At 31.0% G+C, this 6,179-nt stretch overlaps 1 long non-coding RNA gene across 1 annotated transcript; it reads right to left on the bottom strand.

Annotated features, from left to right (window-relative positions):
* Positions 1–586: 586 nt before the first annotated feature.
* Positions 587–5,951, bottom strand: LOC143074539 (uncharacterized). The gene is made up of 5 exons (XR_012977923.1): positions 5,836–5,951; positions 4,674–4,765; positions 3,326–3,368; positions 2,101–2,282; positions 587–723 (listed from the first exon to the last, which is right to left on the bottom strand). It is a non-coding gene; the product is annotated as an uncharacterized LOC143074539 (long non-coding RNA).
* Between the last annotated feature and the right edge of the window lie 228 nt (positions 5,952–6,179).

Here is a 6,179-nt window from a genome sequence, read left to right as displayed (position 1 = left end):
CTTCACACTAACCCGCCTCATGTAGCAAGGCGTGCTCCTTTTACAACAAGACAGAGTTAAGAGGAAAATATTTATGATTGACTCTGCATAAGATAGGAAAATGATACCAAAAGGACATTCAAACTCATAATTCAAATTTTAACTGACAACGCCTTTGAAAAAACACAAAAGAACACACGAAATCCGTCAATTATCCGGGGGAGGGGGAAATATGTCAGGGACCTTGGGAAGGTCATTCCACAAAATAAATGCAACAAATATTTTACTAGTACACTTTTTTACACAAAAATTGTGAGCCTTGATGTAGTTGTCTCATTGCAAAAAACATTACAACTTCTCATTCTATGTCATACTGCAGAAGTATGGTAAAATGGAAACGTCACAGAAATTTTAATAAGGAAACCTGTGTTTTCAATAAAAAGTACTTGTTTTATAATAGATAGATTTGCTCAAAGAAACATGACTTCAAATTGTGTGTTTCAGCTAGAAAAACAAACAGGTATACCAAAGAATATCATACTAACCTAGATGTTATATCTTAAAATATCAAAGTCTGTTTTTTTTAAAGACAACAATACTTCAACAAGTCGATACAGGTTTTATTCTTGTAAAGACAATGAAAAATTGATACATATTTGTTAAGCGCGGCTACTTCATGTATGTTTTGCTGGCATAATCAGTTGGGTATTCGGCTTCCTGATGTTTCGTATTATTCAGTATCAACTGCAAAAAACAAGGAATAATAAATAATATATGTACATGATGTAGTAAATATCAAATGTTTAACTACCATTTGTCTTAATCATGATATGATATTATAAAATTATAGCCTTTGTTATAGGTCGATACAAGGATATTTTGACCTGTAAGAAGGTGATTGACTGATGACGAAGTCGGAGGTCAATATACCTCTCTGGGTCGATATATTCTGTATTGATCTCATACAAAGGTCATAATTGTTATAATATCATTTACAACCATATTTGTATGAAAACCGTCAGTGAATTATATTCTCTTTTTCCGCTCATTTCATTTTTGTTGGAACGTGATAGATATATTATTGTCTCTCTGACAATCAAAACAAGTGAATAGTTATTACAATTTTTCTAGTGTTTTATGAGTGCATCGTAACTGTATGTGAAGTTGTTTGTTTTTTCAAATAATCGATTATAAATTTACACGTTTTAAAAACTGTCACAACATCATGCTATTCATTACATGGCGTCTTAAAGTAAATATCTTTTTCGATATTTCAACCGTGCAATATCGCTTTTGTCATCCGCAGTTTTCTGTCTCCCGTCAAAAATATCTAATTTGTAACCATCCATGAACAAATCAAATTAGTTGAAATATAGGAATTTACACTGTTAAAGTATACAAATCTAATACATGCTTTAATTAAAAAAAAGGCAGGTAAAAAAAATACCAACGTTTGTTAAAAAGTTTCATGATAGTTGATTTATTACTTTAGTAGTATGAAATATTTCGTGTTTTTATCGTTTGTATGCCTTGTTTCGATAAATTATACGAGTGTTAGAGCGTTTTGTGACATTTTATAATTCGTATTTTTTTTTTTAAATTAATCTCTTAGATCGGAGTAAAAATGCGAAAAACTAATTACTAATTACATAAATCATATCTCATTTTGTCCCCTTACCTTCATATAAAAAAGAAGTTATTGTTTGATTACCAATGAGACAACTCAAGAGACCGAATGACACATAAATCATCAATATAGGTCACCGAAAAATGGTTATGTGTGTTTTCATGTGCAAAATAAGGTTTCAAAATGGGTTGATATCGAATATTGTGTATGGTTAAAAGAATTTAATATGACAATAGACGAACACATAACTGTGTGTTTTGTTTACTTATTGTTGTCAGTCTGGTAGAATTTTGAGTGACTGTAAATCTCTAAATCCAGTTCTGAGTATTTAAGCTGTTAACCATTTATTAAATGTGTTTAAACTTTTGATTTTGCCATATGATTCAACAATTTTCGTTTTTAATTTTCTACAGAGTTTCGTTGTTTTTTTATGTTACTTTTTAATTATTTTCATTGTAATTATATGTCATAGCGTTTTATTGTCGTTTACGTACTTGCATACTTTATATATTCAGGGTCAGCTGTCCATGTTGTCTGATCAGACGTCTTCTCTCTTACTATACACATGTATTCACCTTCCCATTGAAAGTTATCATATACCAACTGAACAGTAAGATATGTTCCCCCTCAACATGACCATCAAAAAATTCGTACTCAGGATGTCCGTCAGAAAAATCTAAAATAGCTAAGTTAGTTTATAAAGCCACAAGCTGAGAAATGTTTGCATAAAATACAGAATCCAAAACCTATTCAATATCTGATATCAGCGTTATACACAGAAATACCAGTATTACACTGCTGCATTGAATTTGCTTTGTTGTCATTGGTAAGAACCATTGACATATATATATATATTCATATATATAGTTGTTTTTGGTTTAGCGCGTTGGTCTGAGTACAATGTGATTTGGTGCCACGAAATATCAGTAACATGAGTTCGAATCCCGGCGAGGGAAGAACAAAACGTTTGCTAACGCAAAATTACAGATCTAACATTTTTGGGTTGATGTTTTAGACAAATTATATATTTATATACCACTGTTGTTCATGTTGTTTGTGCTGTATTTAGATCCCACTACAAAGAAAGTTGTTTTGCATGAACACATATAGAACATGTGGTGTTTATCCAACACAATCATAGGTGGGTACGTTGCTTTAAATTGAGACTCGTATCTTGTCTCGTGACAACTAAGACTATACCTTGTCCATCGGGTATCGTATAATTGAAAATGGCCAGGCGTTAGAATATTAATAAAGTGCCACGATAATCAGTCTAACAATTTCAGAGATGATCTGATTAGATCTCCTAGACCCAGTCTGAAACCTGTACTTTTCAGTTCTCACATCTACGATAACACTTCCTAGCAATGTGAAGCCGCCATATTTTCTTTCAATAGCTGATAAAAATTGGCTTCTGTTCTGAGAGGTATTTACTTCCTAGTAGGATTAAGCAAGGTCACATAGCGCAATAAACAAAGAATGTAATTGTACAGGAATCATCGACTACTCATCTCGTTAGTATAATTACAGGAGGCTATTCTATTTTTAAAAGCATACGACATGTTCTATCACTGGTTAGGACAAACGCATGAATCAATGCTTTAAGTGGTTTTTTTTTAATGAATATATCGTCTGTATGTTTATAGTGCTTATATCGATATCCTTTTATTTTAATAAATATTCTCTTTTGTAAAATCATAGTAAAGTAATAGGTCTTACAATAAACAGAGTTGTCTTCTGGTGACATCTTCGATAAAAGTAGCTGCAAATAAATAGGTTAATATCTAGTATTAATAAAATTCAGACAATTTTAGGTTGGATTTTCTTTCAAGAGTGCACACACATGATAACATTAGAGATTCAAGATTGACTTTTATCACTAATTATTCTTTATATCAAACATATCTTTCACTTGGAGTTTCGTATTTTTGTGATTTTACTTTTTGATGACCAACTGCAACAGGATCTGCTTATCTTCACAAAGTACTCTGTATCACCCCGTTTTGTTGGTGTTGTTCTTTGTGTTCAATCTAACGTTTGTATGTATTGTTTTGTATACTGTTGGTTGTCTTATAGTTATATGTGTTGCAATGGGATTGGTAGTTTATCAACCTAATAGTGTGACTATCGTCTTTGTAAATTTAGCTTCTCTTTGTTTGTTGTTACAAGCTAAAAATGTTCTGAAATTTAATTGATCAATTCTGATTCTTTCTGTCCAATAAAGTTTTAAATTCTTGGTAAATTTATATCTAATTTCTGTCATACTGTGATAAAAATTATGAAGTTTCTTCGTATTTACATCATTATGTCTCACAATATGTCTCTTTGGTTTACTAGATATATCATCATGTTTAAAGCAACACACTGCATTGGATAAAACGAAGTTAGTATTATCATGTGAGGTCTACTGTATTATAAAATATTGATTTCTAAATATTGATATAAATAGATTATACGTATGTGTGTGTTCATGATGAAGAGAAAATGGTATGTGTACGTACATACTGTACGAATATAAACTTTGCTAAGTATAAATAGTATGAGAGTATACATGTAAGTAAACTCATCATAGATACCCAAGGCTAAATTCTGTGTATACGCCAGACGCGCGTTTCGTCTACAAAACACTCATCAGTGATGCTCGAATCCAAAAAAGTCAAAAAGGCCAAATAAAGTACGAAGTTGAAGAGCATTGAAGACCAAAATTCCTAAAAGTTTTGCCAAATCCAGCCAAGGTAATCTATGCCCGAGGTAGAAAAGCCTTAGTAGTTCAGAAATTCTAAATTTTGTGAACAGTTAATTTATAAATATGTAAGTCATTGCTGTTGCATTTTTAAGTTGTTTTCAATGGGCGTAATCGTATACAATATTACAATTGGTTATTTTTGTACGGTAATGTATGTGCTGTATTAAATTATATATAAACCTCAAAAACGATACCAGGTTTTTAATTCACGAAAGAAGTTCATTTCGTCTAAGATTCAGCTTTAAACAAAACTGACAAAAGGCAAAATATTTTTACCAAATTTAAGTACGTTGAATCATTATTCCATTAAAAATCATATACCTCAGAATTTGCTGGCATATCTTTACCTCTGCATTGTACAATGCACCACTTATCATACGTAGGGTAATACATCTTAACGACAGGCTCTGCATCTATTAAAAGAGCATCAAAGTAATCCCAAGCCAAAATCATTAGAAATAACTGCCAATAGAATGATGTTACAAATTATACTCTATTGACAACAGTATAATCAATCGTGTCAAAAAATTCTACTTGGAATTCATTTATTTTCGTCATTATCAAATGTATTGACTCTTGGACATTTGATGTCGTGGTTTTATTCAAGTCTGATTACACCCGTATGAATAATTTGTAATTTGCTGACCATAAGGATTCATGGTTCGAAACATCGAAATATATTTCTAAATGACGACATGATAAAAGAAAAAGAGCAAGGCGATTAAGAGAACAATTTTGTTTTTCTGATTGCTGTTAATTTAGATCGATAGAAATATAAAAGGCCTAATGTCCATATACAAAAAAGAAGATGTGGTATGATTGCGAATGAGACAACTCTCTACAACAGACCAACATGACACAGAAAGTAACAACTATAGGCCACAATTTAAAACAATTCAAACGAGAAAACTAACGGCCTTATTTATACAAAATAAGAACGAAAAACAAATATGTAACACATATAAAAACGATAACAACTGAATTACAGGCCAGCTAACAACGAATCGCTGCAAGACAATCTCATTCAGAGCAACACATACACACCATTTTTACGAAAGACAACAATCTTTAAGCATTTTGAATGAACCATATTCCGACAGCGAAGCACATTACGCACTATGTGTTAGGAAATGGCGTTTTGTTAAGTATTTCTGATGACGATTGTATTTTACCGGTATTTTAGATGTTTATTAAAATAGACGCTTTACTCTAACATCATGCAATTTGAATTCTAAGAAACTACGACAATTCGTCGACATATTCAACGTATTATATTCCAATTTATCGAATATATGTTTTTTGAATACTAGTATGCTTAGACAGTAATATTAACACAAACATAGATATAATTAGGACATCTCCATATGATGATTTAAAAAATTATTGACTGAAGATAAATCCTTATGCATTTAAATGTAGAAATTAAAGATTGACATTTCTATTATGTAGAAATCATCAACTTCAGAACCAAGTTAATTCATACCTGAATATATAGCTATAACTGATAGAAGTAAAGATATATTAATCCACGTCATTTTACTGGTTGGCTATCACGACTACACTTAGTTAAAACAGAGTATGTCTTCTCTATACTGGTATGAGGTATTATGAACTGACCTTTTGATTATCTATTACGGTCCTATTATATAGCAGAAATAATTTTCGATTTCAATTATGACAATTATTCATAAATCATGTATGTTTGATAAGCTAAATTTTCAAACGCCAATTATACCATTTGATAATATAATACTAATTTCAAGCTATCATTTAAACTTTGCTCAGACAAACAGATATAAATGTAGCTCAATTTTGTTTCATGATAAA

The sequence above is a fragment of the Mytilus galloprovincialis genome, chromosome 5 (genome assembly GCF_965363235.1).
Source record: "Mytilus galloprovincialis chromosome 5, xbMytGall1.hap1.1, whole genome shotgun sequence".
NCBI lineage: Eukaryota > Metazoa > Mollusca > Bivalvia > Mytilida > Mytilidae > Mytilus > Mytilus galloprovincialis.
This window is presented reverse-complemented; position numbering and strand designations above follow the sequence as displayed.